The sequence below is a fragment of the Cryptomeria japonica genome, chromosome 8 (assembly GCF_030272615.1).
Source record: "Cryptomeria japonica chromosome 8, Sugi_1.0, whole genome shotgun sequence".
Lineage (NCBI taxonomy): Eukaryota > Viridiplantae > Streptophyta > Pinopsida > Cupressales > Cupressaceae > Cryptomeria > Cryptomeria japonica.
Window position 1 is genome coordinate 482,235,934 of NC_081412.1, and position 27,975 is coordinate 482,263,908.

Genomic DNA, 27,975 nt, shown 5'->3' on the forward strand with positions numbered 1-27,975 from the left:
GTAATCCACACACATACGCATGGTCCCATCCTTTTTCACCAATACAACAACCGAAGCGAAAGGGCTCTTGCTTGGCCTAATGTAACCCATGTCCAGCAGCTCCTTAATGGATTTCTCAATCTCATCCTTCTGCTTTTGTGGGTATCGATAAGGAGTAGTCATAATAGGCTTAGTGCCTTCTTCCAACTCAATGATGTGTTCAGTACCACGTGTAAGAACCCAACTTGGCTCTCCTCTGCTGACTGTTTCTTTTGAATGCAGTAGATTTGAATTTGTTTTGGTTTTTGAATGTTTATAGATTTTTTTTGTGTTTTTTGGTAATAATGAGCAATGAAACAATACTGGAATAAACTCCTATGCTTAAAATAATACTGAAACAATAATATTACTGCTGGAATTAATTTACAAGACTATCAAGAGAATGTTTGTTCTGTTTTATGGCCAATATGCCTGGAAAACAAATTCATTACAATGTAAGATAAAAACCTGATTTTTGCTGTCCCAGTAGTTGAAAAAAATCTGCAAACTGCAAATTTTAATTTTTTTGAAAAATTACTGTTCACGCGGTACTGTAGCAATCCGTACGGCTGCACTATTCACGCGGCACTGTAGCAGTCCGTACGGCGACACTGTAGCAATCCGTACCGTACTTGTTAATCACAAAAAATTCTTCAATAAATCTGCAATAATTTCTCGTGAATTTATTCTTCAATCTTGCGCAATTAGATGCAAATAAGACCTCTGAATGAAGTCTTCCTGGAACCAAATATCACTGAATATTTCATCAGCTCAGATGGTGAACATTGAAGCAACTACGTCCTCCAATGGTGGCTGAAAACCCTAGTCTCCAGAGCAAAACCCTTTCAATTTCACAATGTCAAAATAAAATAGCCATCCTCTTCTTTCCAAACTCAACGCTATTTATCCTTTTTGCAAGTCGTACCCTAATCCTCTTAATTACAATTTTGCTTGTAATTTCATTTAATTTCACTTTGGGTGTCAAAAATGATTTTAATCATTAAATGGGCATTTAATTTTAATATTTCAATAGTCTGGCTCAGATAATTTAATTAAAAACATGGCCCCGTCTAATGATGAGTTGACCCTCAAGTTAAGTGATTATAATATAAAGTCACTTTATTACTTTATTATTAAATCACTTAATAATAAATGCTAAGTCATTCAAACTTGTCTAACTCCACGAATATTTTGAATTTAGCTATGCCGTCTGAAACTGGAGCTCACTAGTTGACCACCCATATGACCATGATGTCTGCTAAAAATAGCTGGGGTCCATCTCCAACTGCTAAAAATAGCCTGGCCAAGCCAAACTCAAAGCAAAACTCATCATAAACAAACTCTGGCAACCCAGAAGTGTACTCTGCTCTGTCCCCCGGAAGATCTCCATGCCAAGGTGACCCTCTATCCAATCCTACTAGCCTACGAGGGTCTCTGATAGGCCAATCACAAGCTAGAGTGATGTCTCTAGCTAGAAGGGGACATCACACCACGCTTAGGTAGTCAACCAGGAGGCGGATTCTCAAACACCTTACTCCTTTTTGTAAGCAAAGCTTGAATGTCATCGGGATAACTTCTCTTCTTTTCAAGTGCATTAGATGGCACGACCATACACTCAAGAGATCTACCAAGAGGTGGTTTCACCAAGACCTTATTCCTATCGGTGATTAATGCTTGAATGTCTGCAAAGTAGTTGCCCTTGACTTCTAGTGGATTTGATGGCATTATCAAACACTTTGCTGCCCACTCCACTTGGTTATGGCGGATCAACCTCTCCATCCTCTTCAATGAAACAACTCTGAGACCACCATTTGACATTCCTCTCAATACCACCTTCTTCCCATCAGACATGAATTTCAGCCCATGGTTTGCAGATTTAATGTGATTTCTCCAAGAGATCTCAGCTGTTGAATCCCAATGATTGCATTATCAGTCCCGCCAATGCTAACCACAAAGAAGTCATCTCTAATTTCATGATTTCCCAAATTCAGGGACATGTTGAAAATCATTCGGATGCATGATATAGTGGAGCCATCAGCTACCATGACTTTGAAGCCTTCTAGTTCCTTAGCCATTAGCCCCCTCTTCGCAACAATTCTCTTATCAATGAAATTGTGAGTCGCTTCTGTGTCAATGAGAACAATGACATGATGTTTTCCTATCACTCCCCGAACTCTAAAAGACTCATTCTTGTGAATGCTCGAGAGTTGATCAACCACTCCTCTATCGTCTAGCTCACTATCAGGCTCTTCTGGAGCCTCTTCATACTCGCTGTCCTCAATTTCAGTTTGTTGTTCTGAAATTTCAGAATCTGATCCATCAGCTGAATAGGATTCCATTTGGTGTAAATTGCTCTTCCTATGACATTTATGTCCTGGGGCCCAAGGTTCTCTGCAAGAGTAGAAAAGATTCTTCGTCCGAAGCTCTTGACGGAGTTCATCATCCATCCGAGAAGGGAACTTCTTGGTCTGATTTGAAAACTTCTTCTTATCCTTCCGGAAAGGAAAAGGCTTGGACTGAAATTTACTCTTTGGGGCAGCCAACTCCATACTCCTAGATATCTTGATGGCCTCCACCAAGGTAGGTGGATCTAAAGCTTTGACCCATCCTTTCAGGGGCTCTTCAAGACCTTTTGTAAAAAGAACAACTAGCCTCTTTTCTGAGATGCTGCTGACCATAACTGAGAGGTTTTGGAAGTCAGTTATGTAATTGTCCAAGGAGCCTTGCTGTTTGAGTTGAGCAAGCTCTCTAAAATTCACCTTCAGATACTTAGAATCAAATCTATCAATCAACTTGTTGGTGAATTCGACATAGGTGGTTATCAAGTTATGTCCAAGGGTGACCAACCCATGGTACCACCATTTGTGAGCAACTCCATCCAAGTACGAGGTGGCAAACTTGATGGCTTCTTCTTCGGGCATATGCCTCAAGGGCAAATTCTGCACCCACGCTCTAGCTGTACTCTTACTACTTCCATCAAAATGTACCAGAGTAACCTTCCCAAGAGCTTGTTGATAATCTCTTGGAGCGGAGTATCGATTATCATATCTTCCTTCCCTCCTCTTCTTTTGATTCATGTATTGGTCAAGAGACAAGACATTACAGATTTCTTGGGGAAGTGATGCATACTCTACAAAACTAGCCCCGATCTCATCAACTACAGGGATTTCAACTTCGGGAGGTGGTGTTTCCCTTGGACGGAAAACTGGTTGCAATGGCCTTGTCACCGATCCAACATGCATTCCACTACTGTTGCTACCATTGTTGCTGCCATTCCCATTACCACCAGAGTTGTTGGAAGTGTTGGCATTATTTCCATTCATATTCTGATTCTGATCATGACTATGCCCTCCTCCAGCACTCTTTCTAAAGGTGGCTATCATTTGGGACATCATGTCTATCATAGTATCAATTTTTTTTTCTATTTTCTCCACAGCCACAGCTGCATCATTCTGACCAAATATTCTTTCTCCCATTGAATCTGTTGAATCAACTGAATCAATTTCCTTATCTCTGTTTCTCAGAATCTTTGAAAAAGTCTCTTCAACTTGCACTGTAGGAATCTGATGCTGTTGTCATCTTTGTTCTCTGTTGTAGTAACGAATGTCTCTGTCACTCGTGGAGAACTCTAATCACTCTGAATTCATGGGCTGACAGGAAAACCAACTCTGATACCATTGTAATATTCCCCTTAATTTTTTTGGATTTTTTAAACACATCAAACACTACAATGCACCCATTAAGGTTAGGAAAGATAATCACAATACTGCTGAAAGTAACCCTCCACTTTCTGATCACCAAGAACCCAACCTGGGAGGGTGAGAGCATACATTACTGAGGGGATCGTTAGGAGCTTGAAAACTGAAATTGATTACAATTTGGCCGGCAAGCCAACCCCTTCCACTTTTCAACAGGATAGAAAACCAAAAGACTTGGTAGTAAACCAGCCAAGGAGAAAACTCCAACACACAAAACAAATCAACTCTACCACAATATTTCAGCAGGAGGACTCATTACAAACAAAATCAACTCAACCGCAATATTCCAGTGGGAGGATTTATTACAACAAAATCCACTCAACCGCAGTATTTCAGCGGGAGGACTTATTACAACAAATCAACTTGTTGTGCGTATCGCACACACACCCCTGCTTCAGGGGACCCCCGAGTTTTTGCCAGGCGCTGAAAGCTGAAGAGGAAGATACAGGAATGCGCTGCAAGAGCGTGAGATCTGAACTGAGCATTGGGAAGTGTGTCGCTGTGCCACCAGACCACAAAACTGAAGTCCATCACTGAGACCAAAGGCCGAAGAACACTCTGAATGCGGTAATCATGCATTCTCAGTGCACAACTGGATTTAATTCCAGAAGTTCAGTTTCTGAAAACTGAAACAGTTTTATTGTAAAACTGCCTGTCCGCCCCCCTCAAGATATTTTGATATAGAGGGGAAATAGGTCAGTTGTGGACAGTTATGTCCAACCACCGGATAGACCCAAATTGAATCCAAACAGTTGTAGGCAGCTGAGGGGAGTGGTTGGGTAGATAACTGAGAGTTTAATGGGCTTGGGTTAAAGCTGCCAACTTCTAGATGGCAGGTTGTAGCCCTTGGATGCAGTCAATCTTGGCCACTAGTTAGGCATGTAAAATCTATAAAAGGCAGAAGCCTTTCTTTTGTAAAGAGTTAGTTAGAATTTTGTAGTGGGATTTTAGAGTTAGAATAGGTTAGATCATAGGAATAGCATAGAGATGCTGCAGAAATTGTTGTAATAGGCAGCTGAAATCAATATATAGACATTGATTTGGTGTTTATCATCTTGTTTTGAGTCTGTTTGCATGGTTTCTTTCAACTGGTTAATTTTAGAGTGCAGGGATTTTAATGGTGAAGTGTAGAGGGGTATTTGATGCATTTCTGTTCATACCATTGGGGGTCTGCTGATTGTAGGTCATCGTGCATGGTTAGTCTGAACCCAAACTGTGCTTAGTTCAACTGCAGGTGTTTGTCTTTAGGCTGCGCCAGAATTGGGTGCCTAAAATGAGTGTCTTCGGTCTAAAAATCCTTCATCCCTTGGAGCTTGCACCGTTCTTGTCTAGTTGTGAGGGTGTCTCTAGCAAAAACAAGAACTGGTTTATGGAAATCTGTCTACCCGCTACATCAACTGTTATCATCCTTGTCCTTAGGCTTCTTGAACCCTTCCCTTTTGATTTTATTTCGCAGTCCGAAAATCGCAGCAGACCAGCTTGTTGCAAAACGTAAGTCGCCTTGTGCTCCCAGCAAATCACATCAATCACTGAGTAATCCTGCAGTCAAGACTTGACAATCGAAACCTTGAGGTCGTCCGCATTGATAAATTGAAACAGCATTAGGGATTTCTTTATCTCAAGAGAGGATTGGATACTTAGCATTCTATTCTGTGTTGTTTGGATGGAGTCATAGCAATGCGATTTTAGCCATGTCAACACAACTCTCTTGCAGTATTTTAGCGGAAGGACTTACATCATTTCCTGATTATAAACATAGAAGGCGGCCAAGCCATCCTCTTCCACTTGCACAGTGAGAATTACAAGTAAGAAGCAACAAGAATGATTGATCAGTACTACTGAAACAATCTTACAAAATAGAGATAGTAGCAATGCGATTTTAGCCATGTCAACACAACTCTACCGCAGTAGTTCAGCGGAAGGACTTAAATCATTTCCTGATTACAAACATAGAAGGCGGCCAGGCCATCCTCTTCCACTTGCACAGTGAGAATTACAAGTAAGAAGCAACAAAAATGATTGATCAGTACTACTGAAACAATCTTACAAAATAGAGGTATGAGATTAGATAAGAAACTTAATGCTGATCTCAAGAATCCACTATAAAAAATCACACAACATTAAAACACTACTGCTGTTTTGAATCTGAAAATCAATAATACGTAGAACTAGCCACACCCGGCAACACCAAAAAGCTCACAACTCACTCAAATCAACACGGAGTCACACCAAATCAAAGACAAATGAAATATATAACATAGGCAACCAATCCCAAACCTCAAACCTGCAACTTGGAAGCTTCAAATGTGATGCATGCAAACCGAGGCACCTCCCAAATGGTACAACCCACCAATAAATTTCGATTTGCAACTAGAAATCGGAATCTCCAAATCCCAATCTGCAAATTGGTGAACCTTATCGCCTAGGAAGTGCAGATGGATAGAGCCGATAACCAGAATGATGCTCTCCACACACAGGCAGCCACGAATAAAATTCACTTCCAGCCAAAATGCACCAGCAACAGCAAAAATCACAGCAGCAACAAGAAACTCCAAAACTCACACTGAAAACTGAATCAAACACTCCAAAAACAACTATCCAGCTAGGTACTATGTCTCAAGTACGAAACTGAAGCAATTAGGAAGCTCTTCCAACTTCTAAGTTCAGTCACTAACCATTTCGGCAACATAACGGTGTAAATTCCCCAGATGCCCAAAATGAGAGCCCAAGGTTTTTTATTTATAACATTTGCTCCACCAAATTCAAATTCAGTTGCTCTCAAATTCGCCCAAATCAAATTACATTTCATCTCATTTCAAAATGGCGTTGTATTTTCATTTCATTTCACCACATGGGCACCCAAGTAGAAGCTCGTACCATCTAGACAAGTTCGTCCATTTTGCAAGGTCCACACTTGACGACTTAAAGCATTATTTCATTAAGACGCCCAACTTAGGAGAGCAATAAAAATCATTTAAATAAAACATGCTTTATATCTCCAAAGTCGTCCAAATAACCATTAAATATTAACTTTCCAAAGTCGTCCAAATAATTAAATAGTAGCTTTAGAATGCAGTGTTAATATTTAATAAATCTTTCTGCAAGCCAAAAACTTATCAATACCAACTGGATTGAGGATTGAAGTGCTAAAGCAACAGTTGGACTGAACTAGAGTTCTGAACTGCCCTACTAAAAATAGAATTGCCTGAAATGGCACTTACTAAAAATAGTAAGTCTCGAAAACAACTCGAAACAAACTGATTTTCGAACCGTGAGAGGAAGCTCAGAGAACTCAAACTAATATCAAAACCCTAACGTGCGCCACTAACTTACTAAAAATAGTAAGTTTTGCAAATTCCCCAGAATGGATTGCATGTCATACCACTGCGAAGTTATTGAAAAGCCCAAAAGGAATCCACAAACAGAAATGTAGAAATCCCATTGGACAGGTCTCAAATGGCTCGTGCAGAACTCCACAAAAATAGGAAACCCTAATTGTGCATTCCAATCAGCGTATCGGTCTCCGAAATAGGCCAATGGACCACTACTTACTCCTCACTGAAGGGGCCGTTACAGAGGACTTCTCGCAGTTTTCAAGGATGTTCTCGTGTGAGTTTGGCAAAATGAATTGAGATTTCCTTCTGGGTTTTCTGTAAGCTTCGTAGTGGTATGACATGTAATCAGTTTAGAGGAGTTTGCAGAACTTACTATTTTTAGTAAGTTGATGTCAGTTGTCATGATTACTAGGTTTTTTTGGGTTTCTGGAGTTGGGCCACAGGGTTCGAAGAACAGTCTTCTGGTGAAGTTTCCTGGACTTACTATTTTTAGTATGTACTATATTCGACAGTTCTATATTTGGTAGGTTAAGTTGTTCAAGTCAGTTGACTTAGTCTTGGCTCTTTTTGGCAGTAATCAATATTTGGAAGGGAAAAGGTATTTTTTAATAAAATATTTTAATTATCCTTGGCCTAGGCATAATTGGTGTTTTGACTTAAGGGGTTCAACATGGTATTTTAATCAAAGAATATAACTAAAAAGTGAATGGGGCAATTTTATGCCTAAGTTATATTATTCCTCTGAAGTCATTTTTTGAGCGCCCACTTTACACTTTATGTTATAGATTATTATTTATCAAAAGTGGCGATTTTGTGGTGGAATTGGCATTGGGTCGAAATTTGCCTAGGAGGTGAAATGAAATGAATTGCATTTGGGCGCCATGTTAAGGGATTTGAATTTGAATTTGGCTTGGCAAAAGTTATAAATTGGAGCGTTGGGCTCTCATTTTGGCTATCCATGAAATTTGTATAAAGAAGTGTTGTCGGAATCGTGCCAAACTTGTGCTTTGAAGTTGCGAGCTTCCTAGCTTGCGTCAGTTTCGTGCTTGAGACATAGCAGCTAGCTGTGGAGAGACTATTTCTCATTTAGAGGAATAGATATATGATATTGAGAATGGATTGCATCAGTTAGTTTTCTGATTTCTGTGTGAGTTTGTGTGTTTTCTGGTTGCTGGATGGCGTCATGGCTAAAGCATATTTTCACTCCTAAGTCTCCGTGTGGGTTCCTGTTGATTCTGGGTATTGGCTCTGATTATTTCTATGCACTAGGCAATGGAATTTGTAAGTTTTCAGCCCTTAGTTTTGAGTCTTCAATTTTTAAATGCAAATTGTACATTTCAGCCTAGTCATACTTTTTAGGGGTGCATTGGGATGCGTGTTGTTTGTCTGGGGTCATGTTGTTGTTGTATTTCTAGTTTTTACTTGGTTGCTTTATGCATATTGTCGGTTTGGGAGTGTTGGGGGAAGATTTGAGTGAGTTTTGAGTGAGTTAGTAGCATTTTTGTGTGGATTGGTGTTGCTGGTTATTCATTTCTAGCCTGCTGTCTTTCTATCAGATTTTTTGAAAGTTGGATTTTGAGGGAGTTCTTGAGAGTGTGATTTGTTGGGGATTTTAGAGGATGTTTGGAGTTCTTTTTGCAGCTGTTAGTTCTTAATCAGCACTTGGTTGTCAAATTTTATATTGTTTGTAATGCTGGTTAGTAGTACTAACAACAACATTTTGGCTTTTTGCTATCCCTCTGCATAAGTGGAAGAGGCTGGCCCTGCCGCCTAGTTTGGACAATGATTCTAGTAATATTGTAACCCATGTTTGCATTGTAAAGCTGATTAGTAGTGCTAACAACTATATACTTGGATTGTTGCACTTGTCCCACTACATAAGTGGAAGAGGCTAGTTTGCCGCCTTCTTATCTATTGTAACACTGTCCTCCCGCTGAATAAGCGGTAGAGTTGATTGTAATTCCATTTCTAGTCCTCCCGCTACATGAGCGGTCGAATAATTGTTGTTCTTTCAATTGTAATCTTCTAATTGGCTAGTTGCATCACCATACTGCTGTAGAAGTTCTTACACCCGCTGGATAAGCGGAAGGGTTGGCTTGCCGCCCAGTAATGTTTTTGAGATTTCATTTCCAACAGTTGTTTGAGCTAATGATCCCCTTGACACCGTATGCTCTCACCCTCCCATACTGGGCTCTCAGTGATCAGAAAGTGAAAGGGTTACTTTCAGCATTTCCTTTCTGCACAAATTTCACTACTCTAACCTTAACAAGTGAATCTTGTTGTGTAAAATATAAAAAAAAATTAAGGGGAATATTACAGTGGTATTAGAGCCACTTATCCTACCAGCTTGTGTGATAAGGGTTCTCCATGAGTGAGAGACATCAGATACTACAACAGAGAATAAAGGAGGCAGTAGTATCAAATTCCTTCAGTCCCAGTGGAAGAGACATTTTCAAATGTATTGAGAAACAGAGAGAAAGTAGTGGATTCAGCTGATTCAATTGATACAATGGCAGAGAGAACGTCAGATTCAAATGGGGTTGCAAAGAGAGTTGAAAAGAAGTTTGATGCTATGATGGATATGATGTACCCAGTTGTTGGCTACATTAACTCAGAATGCTGGTGGGATTCAAAACCAAAACACCAATGGAAACAATGCCAGCACCTCTAACAACTCCGGAGGAAATGGGAATGGAAGCAACCAGAGTAGCAACAATGGTTGAACCCCCGCTGGGTCTGCTTCAAGACCTTTGCAACCCATCTTCCTTTCCTAAGGAAGCACCGCCACCTAAAGTTGAGGTTCCAATGGTCGATGAGATAAGGGCTAGCTACATGGAGTATGGCTCTCTTCTAGCGGAGATTCGAAACATCCTCACCCTTGACCAATACATGAACCAAAAGAAGAGAAGGGATTGGTGATATGATAACCGTTATTCCGCTCCGAGAGACTATCAACAAGCTCTTGGAAAGGTGACTCTAGCTCATTTTGATGGGAACAATAAGTGTACGGCTAGAGCTTGGGTTTAGATTTTGGACAACTATTTGTCCTTGAGGTCTATGCCTGAAAAAGATGCCATCAAGTTCGCCACTTTGCACTTGGATGGGGCTGCTCACGAGTGGTGGTACCATGGGTTGGTCACCCTTGGCCATACCTCGATCAATACCTATGCTGAATTCACCAACAAGTTGATTGAAAGATTTGATACCAAGGATGCGGAGGTGAAGTTTAGAGAGCTTGCACAACTCAAATTGTAGGGCTTTTTAGATGCTTACATAACTGAGTTTCAAACCCTCTCAGTTATGGTTAGTAGTATTTCTGAAAAGAGGTTGGTGGTTCTATTCAGTGAAGGACTTGAGAAACCATTGAAAGGTTGGGTTAAAGCCTTTGATCCACCCACCTTGGCTAAAGCTATCAAAAAATCTAGGAGAATGGAGTTGGCTGCCCCTAAGTCCAAATTTCAGTCGAAGCCTTTTTCATTTCGTAAAGACAAGAAGAAATTTTCTAATCAGCCTTAAGAAGTTTCCTTCTCGGATGGATGATGAGCTCCGTCAAGAGCTCCAAAGGAAGAATTTGTGTTATTCCTGCAGAGAACCTTGGGCCTCGGGTCATAGATGCCATGGGAAGAGTAATGTTCGTCAAATGGAGGCATATTCAGCTAATGGATCAGATTCTGAAATTTCAGAACAACTACTTGATTCGAAGGGAAGTAACTATGAAGAGGCTCCAGAAGGGCCTGAAAGTGACCAAGAAGATAGGGGTGTAGTTGCTCAACTCTCTAGCATTCATAAAAATGAGTCATTCAGAGTCCGTGGAGTGCTTAGAGAGCACTGAGTTATTGCCCTCATAGATACTAGAGCGACTCACAATTTCATTGATGAAAGGATTGTGGACAAAAGAGGCTTGATAATTGAAGAGGTTGATGGATTCAAAGTTATGGTAGTTGATGGTTCAACTATCTCTTGCAACCGAAAGGTTTCCAACATGTCTCTGAAGTTGGGAAACTATGAAGTCAAGGATGACTTCTTTGTGGTGAGCATTGGAGGAATTGATGATGCAGTTCTTGGCATTCAGTGGCTGCGATCTCTTGGTGAGATCACTTTAAATCTGCAAACAATGGAGCTGAAGTTTATGTCCGAAGGGAAGAGAGTGGTGCTAAGAGGGATGTCTAATGGAGGCCTTCGGATTGTACCAATAAAGAGAATGGAGCCGCTGATCTGACATGACCAAGTGGAGTGGGCAGCAAAATGCTTGATGATGCCATCCAATCCACTTGATGAGAAGAGAAACTATCTTGTTGACATTCAAGCGTTGATCACTAAAAGGAGCAAGGTCTTTGAAAATATGGCCCCTGGAAGACCTCTTGAGAGAGGGACCAAGCATATCATTGAATTAGAAGGAGCTAAGTCGGTCATCACTACTCCATACCAGTACCCAAAGAAGCAGAAGGATGAGATAGAGAAAGTAATAAAGGAGCTTCTGGATATGGGATACATTAGGCCGAGTAAGAGCCCCTTTGCTTCAGCAGTGGTTTTAGTAAAGAAGAAGGATGGGACCATGCGCATGTGCGTGGATTACCGAGCTCTCAATCAAAAGACCATCAAAAATCAGTATCTATTCCTAGGATTGATGAGCTACATGGTGCTGTCTACTTTTCAAAGATTGATCTTAGATCCGGCTATCACTAGATTTGCATGAGGGAGTTAGATGTTGAGAAGACTGCATTCAGGTGCCACTTTGGGCATTTTGAATTCCTAGTCATGCCCTTTGGCTTGACTAACGCTCTTGCAACATTCCAATCTTGCATGAATAAGATCTTTCGGAAATAGCTAAGGAAGTTTGTGTTAATATTTTTTTATGACATGCTCATCTTCATCAAGACCTGGGAAGAGCACTTGTTGCACTTGGATGAAGTGCTCAGTATACTGGAGTCAGAATCTTTGTTCGCTAAGGAGTCCAAATGTGAATTTGGAATGAGAGAACTACTTTACCTTGATCACATCATCAGTGCATTGGGAGTCAAGGTTGACCTTGAAAAGATCAACGCAATTGTTGATTGGCCTCTACCTGAGAACTTGACACATCTGAAGGGGTTCTTGGGCCTATGTGGTTTTTACAGAAAGTTTGTGAAGGGTTATTCTCAGTTGGCTGCCCCCCTCACCAACCTCACTAAGAAAGGATCTTTTGTATGGTCAGGAAAAGCACAAGTGGTGCCTAATAAGTTCAAAGATATTATGAGCTCGTGCCCTATTCTGGCTCTACTAGACTTTACCAAGCCTTTTGAGTTACAATGTGACGCATCAGGAGGAGTTGGTGTTGTTTTGATGCAAGAGAAACACCCTATTGTGTTTGAGAGCAAAAAATTAAGAGAAGCTGAAAGAACTTACTCCATCTATGACAAAGAAATGCTTGCAATCATGCATGCATTAGCCAAGTTCAGGCAATACTTGGTGGGTAGCAAATTCGTTGTCAAAACTGATCATAATAGCTGTTGTGGCTTGCACACACTCCCCGTCGTCGACAGGGTCCCCCCTTTTCTTTTCTTGGTTTTCGTTTCGCCCCTGGTGTGGGATTTTGATTTCTATTCACCATGGAGATGCAACAGGTAGTAGTATGAAGAAATGATCCTGCAGGAGAGTGAGCCTGCCCGGTTCCTCAAGTCCTGAGGAGTTCGTATCAAAGGTCAGGCATGACCCCGTCCGGGATGAGAGGGTTGAATCATGAACCGTACAAGGAGATGGGGCGTCTGTTAATTTAAGTTGTAGGGCCAAGGGGTGAATTTGCAGAGAGTCTCATAATTTTAATGTTCAGAATTCTCAAAAGGGAGACTATTTTTTGCATAGGTTTGAAAATTGGCTAAATAGGCAAAAATGTTAGTTATCCATGAGTATTTCAAAAAGGCCTTTCAGGCCAAAATTAGCTTTAACTGAAAACATTTAAAAAAAAAAAACCTTCCCAGCCTGATAATAGGGCCTTGCGTGAACTTTTCAAAAAAGCATTTAACATGGAAACTTTTCAAAAGCCTTCCTTGGGCCGAAAATGGAGAATAGAAGGTAAAACGCTTAACTTTAAAACTTGTCAAATGGCCACTTTAGGCCGAATTTTGTAAATCATGTGAAAAGCGTTAAAACTTAAAGGCGTTTGCAAAAGACCCTTCTAGCCCGAAAATCGCTAAAATGAGAAGTAAGGTTATTTTTATAAAGTTTGCAAAAGGGGCTTTTAGCCCGAAAATGGAGAATAATGTGAAAAACGTTAACTTTATGACTTTTCAAAAGTCCCCCTTAACTCGAAAATGAAGGTAAGGCATTATAGAACTTTTCAAAAACCTTCTTCAAGCCAAAAATGTGAAATATGAAAAAAGCATTTAACTTTAGACATTTTCAAATGCCTCTTTCAGCCCGAAATTTGGGCCTCGTGTGATTTTTTTAATACGGCGTTATTCACTTAAACTTTTCAAAAACCCCTTTTAGCCAAAAATCGCGTGATAAGCTGAAGCATTTAACAAAAAACTTTTCAAAAGGCATTCACAAGCCGAAAATCGCGTGATAAGGTGAAACGTTTAACAAAAAACTTTTCAAAAGACATTCACAAGCCGAAAATCGCATGATGAGGTAAGGCGTTTCATAAAACTTTGCGAAAGGCATTCACAAGCCGAAAATCGTGTGATGAGGTAAGGCGTTTCATAAAACTTTGCGAAAGGCATTCACAATTCGAAAATCGCATGATGTGAAAATCGTCTAACATAAACTCTACAAAAGCCTGTTTAGCCCGAAAATGGAGTCATGGTAAAGCGTTTTAACTTCGAACTTGGCAAGAGCCTCTTCCAGCTCGAAATCGCGTGAAGTAGGGGCGTTTTCAACTTTTGCTTTTTGCAGAGTCCCTCCAGCCCGAAAATCGCGTGATAGGCAATTTACTTCAGAATCTTGCAAGAGCCCTCCATCCCGTGAATGCAAGTTAGGGAGAGTAAGGTGTTAAAATTTTAAAGAGGACTCTCCTTGCAAGGCCAAACTCGCACAAGGCCCTTGCAGGTCGAAGTCACGTCAAAGAAAAAAAAGGAAAGGCGCTTAACCTACAAAGATTTTGCAAAACCGCCCAAGTCTCCGAAGTTTCAAGAAATCGCACAAAGAGGGGGGCATTTTTTTTGCTACGCAATTTGCAAAAGGTCGTTTTTGGCCGAAGATCATTCTACGTTGGGCAATCCGCCAGGTAAGATTCGATTCTCTCCTTTCAGTCATTAATTTGTGCAAAATTGGTCATAATGTTTAAACAGGGGATGGAGAGTGGATGAGAGAGTGAAGTTTTGTAGGTTATGATTTTACAAAGCATTAAACATAGCATGCAGCAACAACTAGCTAGGGAAATTAACTGTTGAAATGGAATTTCAGACAGAGAAATTTTGAAAATTTAAATCTAAACTTAGGCAAAACTCTTTTCCAAGTGCATTTTAGATTGGCAATCATCAAAGCATTCGAACCTTGAGTTGAGGCTAGAACATTTGCTCTTGCCACCATAATCAATTGGAAGTAGCATTTTTGAAACCCGCTCCAAGCAACGAAATTTAAACGAAACCAACGTAATTTTCTGCTTCAAAAAAGTATTTAGTTTCCAAGTGATTAGACTCTGTAGTGAAACGTCATGCTTTTTAAAAATTCGATGTTTTCGTTGATCATTGGTTTTAAGCGCTAACGTCGTCCTTTGTTTTGGGTAACCCATTTTGTTTCTTCATCTCGTCTCGTAATCCATGTTCGATTGTGCAGGATAGATGCCTAGATCGCCGGTTGAATCCTCAAAGACACTTGGTGCAACCGGAACGTCTCGGGTTTCTAAGTCTGACATTCCCCGCAAGGGTGAGAAAATGAAGTACCAATACCAAAGGGGAGGAGTTAGGGAGTCGAAGGTCCAGAGTGTATGGGAGAACATAGGTGACACAGATTTGGGCCAAATAGACATCCAAGATTTCAGGAACAGGGTATACTCTCCAAACACCTATGATAGGCCCAGACGAATGATGGAGAGTGGTATTGCTCAAGCAACTGGTTTCCCTCTGGCTGTGCAGAATTATGAATTAATGGTTGAGGTTGCTAGACATTATCAGCCAGAAACCAGAGTAGTGGTGCTAGAGGGGATGGTCCTAGCTGATTTAACACCTGAAGCCATTGGGGAGGCATTTGATATCCCATTTCTAGATAATACTATTGCTACAACTATTGATGAAGTGCAGGTCGCTTATGACATGAATCTTGCTAAATGCAAAACGTTGATAAACAAAGAATGGTACAAAGAAAGAAGACCCCCAAGCATTAGAATCAGTAAAAAGACCCCTAGAAGTGATTTTCATAACGAGTATGGTGATATGGTCACCTTACTTAACCGGGTCATGGGACTTCCTCAATCTAATCTTTTTGAGGAATGGGTGTTCTACTTTACTGAGCAGGTCTTCGCTGGGAAGTCTAAGTTCGATTGAGCTTAGATCATCAGCGACAATATCCATTCGCAGCTGATTGAGCTTGAAGAAAAGAAGTACTTTACCATGACTTCCTACTTGGTCTACATATTTGCCCGACACCAGCCACTGACAAGGTTAATCAAGAAAGGTGAGATCGGGAATGGGCCGAATCAGGTGAAGGTGTACGAATGCTACCCTCAACTGCATTATTATGACGTTGCTCAAAGGGAAAAGAATAACATCGCCTACGCAATTGGTCAGTATGAGAATGTCAATAATGCCTTTACAATGCGCTTGGTCAGATTAATGCAAGGAGGATTACATATAAGGCTCTTAGAACAGGCTATCATTTTGATCCGGAAATATGGTGCGTGGTTTATCCAGTTTCCTAGGTTCACTTACATCAGAATAGCAGGCTTCGAGGGAACACCATTTCGACTTCCACGCTATCCATCAGACAAAATAGTCCTCATGGAAGTTGCAAGACAGGCACATCTAGCAGGTAGTCTACTCATAGATAAGAAGCAATCCGGGTTCACCTTCCCCATGATTTTGGGTACCCTTGATGCTCATTTCAAAAATTTGGTGCAAGCTGAGGAGTTGTTTGCTGAATTGGTGTCCTATGGCCTACAAGAACATTTCCCTAGCAAGTGCTTCGATCGTGATAAATTGGCAAAGAGAGCCTATGGCAGGCACTACAGGGCCAAGGCATCAATAGAGGATTATTGGAGCAACTGTTCCAATGACGTTGAGGTCCGACGGCGTGAATATTCTAGGCCGAGTGTTCAACAAATGCGGCTTTATGAGTACTGCCAGGTCCTAGATCAAGTAACGGATTATGTTAATTGCTTGCAAGTCCGAGAATTTGAGGCAGTTAAGAACCTCTTGCCAGGCATTGATTGGACTCAAGACCCAATCACACATTTTGAGGCAGTTATGGAAGCTCCAAGGAGGTATATCGATTACTGGCTATCCCAACAAATCGAGAGACTGACCCATGAAGGGACCCAATTTACGTGCAATCTAATGTGTAGTCTCGATTCCCAGTCTTCAGAGGATGAAGGAACCTCAAGTGCACCAAAGGAAGAGGTTGAGAAACCTGAAAAGAAGAGGAAGAAAGCAAGAGCCAATTGAAGGACTCGAACATCAAAAAGAACAAGGAGAGAAAAGATCCCCATCAGGAGGCCGGAGGTTAGTTCATCATCCAGGGATCTCAGTTTGGAGGATGATGTTGTTGAACTTAACTACATACCCGCTCCGTCTTCACAGAGTGATATTGATGCATTCGAGGCAAATAATCCTCAGACACAAAGTAAGCAAGAAGCAGAGGTAAGGGTCGTTGGCTCCGATGAACCTAGAAATCAAGCTGAAGAGGGAGAGATTGCACCTGATCACGAGACTGGTAAGCATGAGCTCACATAGGGAGGTAGGCATGAATTGCAATTGAATAGTGGCAGCAAGGATGACACCACTGTTGAGGGAGAACAAAAGGGGGATGAGACTCAGGAACCCGACAAAACCGAATAGCAACCATCACAGGAGGATACCTGGTAGTTGTTCAACGAGGTAGGAGAGAACTCAGCCATGAGTAAGGGATTGGATATTGCATCCATTCTTTCTATGACCGATCAATTGCAGGTAGGCAGTGAGCTAGCCGAAGCCTCCAAAGAACAGAGTGGGAATCTGACAATTACATTTGGACAGACCATCCCTCAAGACTGGCTAATTGCTCGTGCACAGTGAAAGGCAGCTGTCAAACCACCTATTAACTTGGGGGATATCTTCTCTCGCATAGGAGAAATAAAATCCAAAGGTAAGAAAAAGCCCAGGATCACTAAGGATGAGCAAAGGAACCACACGACTCATATTGCCACCCCACCTACAGATAAGCCAGCAGATCAGATTGCATTAGCTGATTACAGTGTTGCGACCATCCCAATAGGGCGAGCCACCAAAGAGCAGGACAGGGAAGAGTTCAGAGATTCCGTGCAGAATATGCTTAGACAACTCGACGAAATGACCTCTGAGAGAGATATGTACTGGGCTCGTGTTGAGCAAGTTGAAGGGTACATAGACCACTTGCTGAGGCCACTGCAACATGCCGCTGAATCCCATGTTCCCCCATTGGCATTAACACAAAGGACCACAGCTGAATTTGACGGAGTGTGTGATACCGCCAAGGCCGTCAGGGAATGGATTCAAGGCATTAAGCAAAAGGGAGAGCAAATCTTCAAAGATGTGCGAGAAATGGCTCTCCATAGGGAATCCACTCTTATCAAAATGTGTAAGCTGAGGAAAGAATGTTATAATGCTCATGAGGCGATTGCCAAGGCATTACCCCTCATAAGGGCGCTATTTTGGACCTGCACTCAAATCCCCACACTTGATATTATCCTAGATCCCTATGATGTCAATACCTTCAAGGAATGGTATTGGATTCTCAACATGAAGAATGACATGAAGGATAATATCAACAAAGTGCAAGATAAGTGCGATGACGCTTTGTCAAACGTGAAGGATCTTGGTGAAAAGATCCTTAGATCATTGGTCCCTGGCTGGAAAAGTAGTATGATAGATAATGAGGTACAACCACAGTGGGAGGAGATGCTGAAAACCAAGGTCACCTCCATGGAGGACCTGGAATTTGCTAGTGGGCTGCAGGCAAATATATTGTGTTTTGGGAATCATAAATCATACTGGAGAGAAGAGCTGGAGAATGTAGATAGCCTCCTAGAGGGTATTCAATATAAAATGTTTAATCCTCCTATTGCACAAGCAACCAAACTGTTCGAGTTGTGCCTAAGATTCCAGCACTACGTTCGGGTAGAACGTTTAGTGGATCGGGATATCTGGGGAGAATACTTGTGCGACAAGGTCGAATTTGTGAAAAAAGAGTCTACCTCGGGAAGGGAAAAGTGCTTTCCTAAAAGAGTCTACCTCGGGAAGGGAAAAGTGCTTTCCTAAAAGTTTATGTTTTGTTTAAATCTAAAATGCACTTTTCAGACATAAAGTTCTTTCCTAACTACCAAAGCTATTGTAAATTTTGAGCTCCTCTCCATCTATTTTATATTTCTGCAACTATATTTACTTTTTAGACAGTTTGTTTATGCATGTATTTGATGGAAATCTTGGTTCACACCATTAGGAAATAGGTGATTATTATATCCTCCGTATGGTTAGTCTGAGCCCAATTTTGTGCTAAGTTCGTTTGTTAGATTTGAATGAATGGGTGTAAGAGTCCAGCATTTGTATTTAGCAGCTTGAAAATTCAAAATTCCTAGATGATTGCACTGGTTTTTACCTAGTTGTGCTAATTAGCTGGCAAAGTAATTTCTAGTTATTTTAAGATTTCCGTCTATGTGTTCAAATATGCTGTCTTAGTTAAGTTAGCTAGCTGTTCTTACTTACTCTTTATCCTTATCCCCCTCTTTTTCCCTTTTTTATTAAAAAGAAACCCCCAAGTCAAGCTGAAGTAGCATCAATTAAAAGCAAATAAGATGAAATAGGACTGTAAGATTTTAGGGAACCTATGCGAAACCAACTCTGTCTAACCGTAAGTATCCTTTGTGTTTCCAGCAAAACACATCAACCGTTGAGTAATCTTGCAGTCAAGACTTGACAACCGAAACCTTGAGGTCATTCCTCATTGGTCAATTTAACACTGCATTAGGGATTTCCTTATCTCAAGAGAGGATAGGATACTTAGCATTCTATTCAGCGTTGGCCGGATGAGGTCATAGTTCCGCGACTTTTCCGCGACTTTAGAGACGTCAACAATAGCCTCAAACACTTTATGCAGCAGAAGGATTTGAATCAAAGACAACAGAAATGGGCAAGTAATTTACAAGCTTACGATTTTGACATCGAGTATGTCAAAGGCAAAAACAACATTGTGGTTGATGCACTTTCAAGAAGGCCCCATTTGAGCTCTTTGTGTGAGCTTACTGCTGATTGGAAAGACTTATTGCTTGCTGATTATGCCAAAAATCAGTTTGCAACCAGCATTATTGAGGGTACTTTTCAAGATGAAAGGTACAAGGTGATTGATGGTTTGATACTTTACAAGGGTAGAATCGTTCTGTTACTTGAATCTCAGCTCAAAAAGAAGATTCTACAGATTTTCCATGACATTCCCCTTGTTGGTCATCAAGGTTATTTCAAGACCTATTAGTAGATTCATGAGAGGTTCACTTGGAAGGGGCTAAAAAATGAAGTGTTGAACTACATCAAGGAGTCATACTTGTTAGATTGACAAAAATGAGCACACTCTACTTGCTGGTTTGTTGCAACCTCTGCCTATTCCCAACCAAAAGTGGGAAAGTATTTCGATGTATGTCATCACGGGGCTGCCAAAGGCTCATGGTAAGGACTACATTTACGTGGTGGTGGATAGATTAACCAAGTTTTCTCATTTCTTCGCCATCACTAGCTCAAGTGGCTGATGTGTTCTTCCGTGAAGTGTTTAGATTGCATGGGCTACCCAAGAATATTGTAAGTGATAGGGACAACAAGTTCCTAAGCACCTTTTGGTAGGAGATTTTCAGTTTGTGTGGCACAGTGCTTACTCCAAGCACAAGCTACCACCCACAAACTGATGGACAAACAAAAATTGTAAACAAATGGTTGGAAGGCTATCTCAGAAATTATGTTTCGGAACAGTAGAAGGCATGGGTGAGATGGCTACATCTAGGGGAATATTGCTACAATTCCTCATATCACATGTCCATTAGGATGTCTCCTTTCATGGCATTGTATGGTTACAAGGCCCCTAGCTTTACTGATTTGATGTTTGGTGATAGTAGAGCCTCTCAAGCTAGGAATATGGTGCAGTAGTGTCGTGATATTTTGAAGGCTTTAAAGAACAACCTCCAATTTGCACAGGATCAACAGAAGCTGTACGCTGATCAGTAGTGTGTAGAGAGATCATTTGAAGTTGGAGACATGGTCTACCTTAGACTTCAGCCTTTTAGACAATCTTCTCTCAAGAAGAGTGGAGCAAAGAAGCTCAAGCCACGTTTCTATGGACCATTCAGAGTTACTAGGAAGGTTGGTGCAGTGGCTTACGAGTTGGAGCTACCAGAGAGTAGCAGAGTTCATAATGGTTTCCACGTGTCATGCCTCAAGAAGGCGCTTGGACACAATGTTGTAGCTTCTTCAGATTTACCTCCCTTAGATGAGGAAGGATAGTTGGTATTGATTCTGAAGGAGATCATTGACTCACGAGAACGCTCTTTGAGGAGAAGGACAATTAAAGAGTATTTGGTGAAGTGGAAGAACTTACCTGTGGAGGATGCTACCTGGGAGAATGAGGAGATCTTGCAGCATCCCAGCTTGCGATTGCTTGAGGACAAACAATTTCGGGGAGGGCGGACTATAATGTCCCCTTCTCAGTAGTAAGCAACTCAGTGGCCATTAGCTTTCTTGGAGGCCCGTAGGCTAACTGGAAGTGGAAATTAAGGTTTCCTATTATCTAGGAGGAGTTCTCGTAGTTTTCAAGGATGTTCTGGTGGGAGTTTTGCATAATGAATCGAGATTTCCTTCTAGGGTTCTGGCCATTGATTAGTTGGAAAGTCTTACTCTTTAGTGCCAACTTCTGCCGTTCCCTCGGAGGCATCTCCTTTGGGAATGTGGAAGTAGAGAGGTATTGGTCGATCTTCTTGTACCATGATGGTAGTACTGCAATCTGGAACAAGTGTGCATCCGGAAAGTCCTCGTTCACTCCTTCGACCGGCTCTCCTGACTTGATCCTTAATAGTTGATTGGCTATCACATGGGACTTCCTTGGCCGCACAATAATGGTGAAGGTGAATTCTTGCAAGAGCAACAACCATCTGCTTACTTGACCTTGGATGATCAGTTTATTCACCAAGTACATTAGTCCTTGATGGTCCACGTAAAACGTGAACGGAGTAGCCAACAGGTAGTGGCGAAACTTTTGTACCATGTACACCATCTCGAGTGCCTCCCTCTCCGTTGTGTTGTAATTTCATTCGGCCCTTGACAAAAGTCGGCTGGCAAAAAAAACGAGGTGATCCAGTCCTTGCGTCCCCACTTGCGTGAGGGTAGCATCAATGCGAAGTTGGAGGCATCGACATGTACCTGAAACTCTTTATTCCAATACAGGTACACCAGTATCGGTGCACTCACTAGCCGATCCTTCAGTTCCTTGAAGGCTCTTTCCCGCTCTGTACCCCATACGAACGATTCTCCCTTCCTTGTCAGCGTGTCTAGAGGCTTGTGCAAAGCCTTTGATGAATCTCCAGTAGTAGCCAATGTGGCCTAAGAATGACTTCACCCTGTTACATTCATCGGATTCTCCATGTTGATGATCACCCCTATCTTATCTGGGTCTGTCATTAGGCCTTCTTTACAAACAATGTGGCCAAGGAGCTTTCCCTACAGTACCATAAACCTGCACTTCTTCGGGTTAAGAGCTAGCCTAGCTTTTCAACACCTCTCCATACATTCTCCGAGTGCCTTCAGATGAGTGTCCCGATCACTGAAAATAGACCAGTCATTCAAGAACGCCCTGAAGTTCCCTACGAAGGGCATGCAATTGTAGGCGTACACCCCCTCTTCCACAACGAATGTAGTCTTTAGTTTATCATCTTCCGCAATACTTATCTGATTGTATCACGAGAACCCATCCAGAAACGTGTATATCTTGTGCCCAACTACTTCTTCCAAGATGTTCGTGAATGGGATTGGAAATGGGTCTTTGATTGTTACTGCATTTAGGTACCTGAAGTCTACGCATATCCTTATTTGGTTAGCCTCTTCCTTGAGAGAAATGACTATTGGGGAGACCCAATCACCTATCTCCATCTTAAATATGATCCCGGCCTCCAACATTTTGTTGATTTCCTCATTCACCTTGTCCGCGTAGTTCTTGTTCGTTCTGTACGGTCTCCTCCCTACGGGTTGGGCTCCTGGTACGAGGGATATGCGGTACAAGCACAGTTCTAGAGGTACTCCCTTCAAATCCTTGTAGGTCCAGGCAAATACGTCCTTGTACTCCAGGAATATCCTAAAGGCCACTGCCTTCAGTACGGGGTTCCAATCATCCCCTACGAGTATCACCTGCAGGTCCTCGTCCTTGCCTAGATTGACTTTTTTCACATCCCTTTCCTCGTACTTGATAGGTTTGTCTGGTTCAAACCAGTGAGCTGGTGTGTCATCCACCTGTGCCATCCCTTCCTGGTACCTACCGTACTTCGGGGGAAATGACTGCTCTTCTGTACTGCCACTTGATTCCCCAATCTCGCATATTTGCAGCACGTGGCACTCTGGGTGGAAGACCTTGTAGTCCTCCATTTGCCAATGGAAGAGTCCGGCCAATGAACTAGTTCCATCTTCAGAGCATCTGTCTAGTTCCAGCACTCCTTACTCATTGGGTTCCCTCCCTCTATCTCCTTCGGAACCCCACTCCCATGTGTTTGAGTCCTCTGAGTAGGAGTCAGACGACACAAGCTCTTCACTGACGACCCGGTTCCTCAAGTCAATCACATACTTATGACCTTCACTCTCGATTGAGAGTGTATTCTTCTTCCAGTTATGATTGGCTCTAGCCATGATCAGCCATCTCCTTTCAAGGAGGGCGTCGTATGCTTTTCTCTCCAGTGGGATGACTACGAAGTCTAGAAGGAATTGTTGTGTCCCGATCACCACCTTTTGTGCCATGAGAGTCCCGAGGGTTTTGATGCCGTGGTGATCTGCACCGACGAGGTGGAATGTTGGTGGCTAGAGGGTAGGCTTGCCAAGACCCCTCCAAGTTTCTTTTGATAGCACGTTGACTCCAGACCCCTCATCCACAATGGTGTTTGTGAGCTTCTGCCCCATTATCTCCATCTTTACCACAGCAGGTTTCCGTCCAATGCTTACGGTGAGCAGCATAGGATCTATGGCATCCGTACCAGGTTCCGCCACCGAAGTCGTACTAGATTGTTTTATCGTCGTTCGGTGTTCCTGGTCAGAGGTGGTGTCACCGACTGCATTTGTCAAGGCCATCCTCAACTGCGGCATGGTCTATAGGAGGTCGAATAGTCATACGGGTATAGTGGTCTGTAACATTTGCTTAATGCTAGTTTTTTTTGGTCCCAACCGAAGTGGGGTACTTGCAGCCATATGCGAGGCCCTCCATTCTTCTGCCATCACACGTTCAATGTCTGCCCTGGCTTCCTGGAGTCTTTCCTTCTCCATGCGAGGGTCAGGATACGTGGCTTTCTTGTTTTGCAATCTTGTGATTGCCAGTACACCTTCCTCTGGTTCTTTTACCTCCAGCATATTCACCCCTTTTTGCTTTGGACACTCTGTGTCCTCATGATTTCCTGAACCGCACCATTTGCACAGCAAACTCCCCACATTATCTCCATTTTGACATTCCTGCACAAAGTGACCCCATTCGTTGCATTTCCGACATTGGATCATGGGTCGTCCTTTTGCATCGTACTGAATTCTACTCCTCGGTGTGTTATTGTTGGACCTGTTGTTACCCCGTCGGTTGTTTCGGTACCCTCCAGGAGAGGCGTTCGGGTTTGTTGTCGGCTTCAGAGGTGTCACTGGCAGTGTGACTTGGTTGGGTTGGGCGTAGAGCACTTGGGTGCTCCGTGCTTTCAAGTTGTACGGGTATTCCTTAATGGAATGTCCCATTACTTGGCAAATGTCACATAAGGCTTTTCGAGGGCAACTCCCCTTAGTGTGCCCTTCTATCTTACAGTCGGTGCACCATAGTTCCTTTCCTTCCTTGCCATTTTCTTTGTCGGCCTTTAGTTCTTTCATCATCCTCATCATATCCCTTCGGAGTGCTTGTACGGTCTTGGATTCCCCATCGTTGTCTTTATCTGTACTATCACCATCATTCACCCGACGCTTCCCTCGGGATGTCTTATTTTCACTATCAATATCCATCGCGCGGTTGTATGCTTCGTCATACGAGGGCGGAGGGACCACCTTCATCTTTCGTCTGAGGGATAGTACCCATCGTTCAACAAACCATCTCTTCTTCAGGCCATCAGTCGGCTGGTTCTCCATTTTGTTGACCAGTTCCCTTAGCCTTCTGTTATAGGCTCGCACACTTCAACTTTTTCCCTGCTTGGTATTGTAAATCTCCACCACGATTTCATTGTCATTCCGTAGGAGTTTAAACTCCTCTTGGAAAGCCTTCTTCAGGTTGTTCCATGATGTTTTATATTGGGCATCCAGTTCCGTATACCAGTCGATTGCTATTCCTTGTAGGGTGGCCGGAAATGCCTTCAACCAGTAATCCTGGTCGTCTTGGCCATTTGCCTCCCAAATGGTCATGCATGTTTTACAATGTCGTACAAGGTCCTTCGACCCGTCGCCCATGAATTTCGGAAGCTTCTGTTTCTGTGGAGTGTGTGCCATTGTTTTTGTCTAGAGGGTTTTATGCAGCACTTGGAAGTTATTATATGCTTGGAAGGTGTTATATGTCTGGAAGGTACCGTACGCGTTTGACCTGATTGGATCCTTGTCTGCAGGGCTTTGGTCACCCTCACTCCTATAGTCCCTCCTTCCCGGGGTTTCAAGATCTGACCCTCATATTTTGGTTTCCTTCGTCAATGACAAATTCCTGATGCGGGATAATGTCGTTTCAAAAATATTGGCGATCTCTTCGTGCAAATCCCGTACTGCCTCCTCCCCTTGTTCAGAATACTCCAACGAGCTGCGCTGCGACTCGGCTTCGAAGCCTTCTTCACTCGACGTCAAGTGTGGGGCCTGGTCGGCGAGATCCTCCTCCGCTACGTTTGGAAGTGGCAGGTTCCTGGCGACCTCCTCCAACCCCTTCCACATACACGGTCTTTGTCTCTCCCGACTACGACTCCGACTCACACTCCGACTTCTGCTACGTTCCTCAGAGCTCCTTGAATCAACAACTTCCCTTAGCCGTTGTCTCCGCTCGACCTGTTCTTTTATGCGGAGGGATCTCCATACGGTTCCCTTGGTGGTAGTGGTACGTTTGTCTTTGTTGGGCTGTAGGGGGGCATTAAGTGTCAGGGGTACGGCGTCAGCTTGGATCCCTTTCCTCTTCCCCCCTACAGTTCTGCTCTTCGTACCTTTGGAGTACTTGTTGGTGATGGAGTTCCTGTGCAGTTTCCTCTCTTTGGTCTTGGAGTGCAATCAGATTTTTGGCGAGCAACCTTGGAATACTTATGAGCAGATCAAAGACGGGAGTGTTGACAGTGTGTTCACCACGTACCATGCCTTCAGAGATGGCTCTCTCCTGAGCCTCCCTCTGCACGTACTGCATGACCGACACGTCCCACAACTCTACCAAGTTTGTCGTCAACTGATCCTCTCGTGCCTCTTCCGTGGTACTTTCTTCATGTGTGTCACTGTCTACGACAGTTAATTGTTGGTTAAATGGTCGGCCCATTAATTCCTTCCGCTTGCAGCCATAGTTATCTCCAGGTTCGTACAAGCAACGACGCCAAAATGTTTAGTCCTTACGGTGAGGCTGGTAAACTCACAAATAAACAGAGATATTCCACACGTACCAACAATTTATATCACAATAACATTAACATATATTAAAGCATAAATAACAATTACAGAACAGTTATGGCAAAATAATAATATCTTTATTGGATTCTTAATTATGCCAGTACAATCATAATCTGCCGAGGTTCCATCCATACCATATATAGACTCGACGGTTGGCCAAGTTGCCAACCGTCACTCACTACCAACTACCCCACGGGAACCTCTCGGCAACTCATACATAACAAAACATAAACACCCAAACCAACTATAAACTAACATGTGTTATTGACCCCTAACAATCCCTTTTTCGGTGTGACAACGGACATGTCCTGGCGATGTATCTTCTTGATCGGTGAGACATTGGTTTTCGATATGACCGGTTTCGGTTTATATAGAACCCCCTTTGTTATGCCGATTTTCCAAGTTCGATATGACTCTCATCCTGTCTTGCTGATATAAGTTTCTTTTCGGTGTAATGAGAAAAATGTCTGGCCGATGAAGCTTTTCTCTGTTGGTATGACTTGGTCTTTCGCTATGACTCACTTGGCTTCTTGTCGGCTAGTTAAACTCATAGAGATATACCAATGTCGATGTGACACGGAAACTGTCACATCGACAAAGATTGACCACGGTGTGAAAGAAAACGTGACCACGGGGAGAGATGTTAGTGACTTCGCTGATTCGTGAGAAAACCGCCAGCGATATAGCAAAAAGGGATATTTGTTGTCGCGGTTTTGCATGATGGTTCATACAAACCGCCAAGGGGATTGTGATACCACGCAGGGGTTTAGTTCGGTATAGCTGCATAGAGTCTCAGCGAAATTTGCCCAATTGAAAAATTTGACCTAAACGAAGATTTTGAAGCCATAGACGCAACCAAATTGTTGAAGTGTCCGCTTGGGGAGGTTGACCGTGGCTGACTCAGTAACTCAGAAGGAGATACTGATGTCGTGGCACATGCAGAACAGATTACAGTCCTTTGGTTGCAGAGATGGTGGACGTAAATGAAGTTGTTGTCTATCCAATCAGAGTTGTTCTGAGAGGAGATGAAGAGCATTTATAGCGACCCAATTGCAGAGCATTTTTGGAGCTCGAGGAAAAAAATCAGGTCAAAGATTACTAAACATAGTAATCTAGTATCAGAGATGTAATCTGTACGCAGAGGAAAAATCAAGAGACAAAAGGGATAAGTTTATTAATGGCAGCTACCTATTTAAGAAATCTGTATAGAGGATCAAATCAATATGTAGATGGGATTTCTCGGGAGCTCGAGAATAATTATTTTTAAATTCTAATTTGGAGGGAAAATCTTGTACATGCCGTGAATGATGAGATTTGCCAGGGGGTAGGTGTGATTGTTGAGTAGGCAAAAATGAAAATCTTGCATGTACAGAGCTGACTGAACAGAGAAGGTTTAATGAGATTTGATAGTGGTAGATGAGACAGTTGAGCTGATAGAGGAAGAAGTGGACGGTGGTCAAAATAGAGAAGGTTATTCAGCTATGGTAAAAAGAAAAAGGAAAAGAAGGCTTTTATCAGACGTAGAGAATAGAGAGTATTGAATTGAGATAGAGCATTCAGAAAAGCCAATAGTGTAGACACAAAAGTGGATAGAGGTAGCTGCAGGGTTGCAAATTGAAGAAAGTTGCAGAGCAAAAGAGGAGAAATATAGAGTTGCAGAAAAACCAGAGAGTGCAGAGCCTAAGTATATAACACAGTGAGTTATATACACTGTGATGAAGAGGATTGATTGAGCTGCAACCAGAGAGCAGTGTGCAGAGGAGAGCAGAGGACAGAAGGTTGGCAAAAGGGGTTGACAGCAAAAGACAAAGAGAAAAGATCACAAACCAAAGAGATGTGTGTTGTGGCAGATAATAGAGCAGGTTAGTCACACAAAGTGTGTAGAATAAAGAGAGTTGT

The 27,975-nt window shown here is 42.4% G+C and overlaps 1 protein-coding gene across 3 annotated transcripts in view; it reads left to right on the forward strand.

Annotated features, from left to right (window-relative positions):
• Positions 1-27,975, forward strand: part of LOC131077288 (3-isopropylmalate dehydratase large subunit, chloroplastic) — a 249,189-nt gene that overhangs the window by 130,195 nt on the left and 91,019 nt on the right. The window lies entirely within an intron of this gene.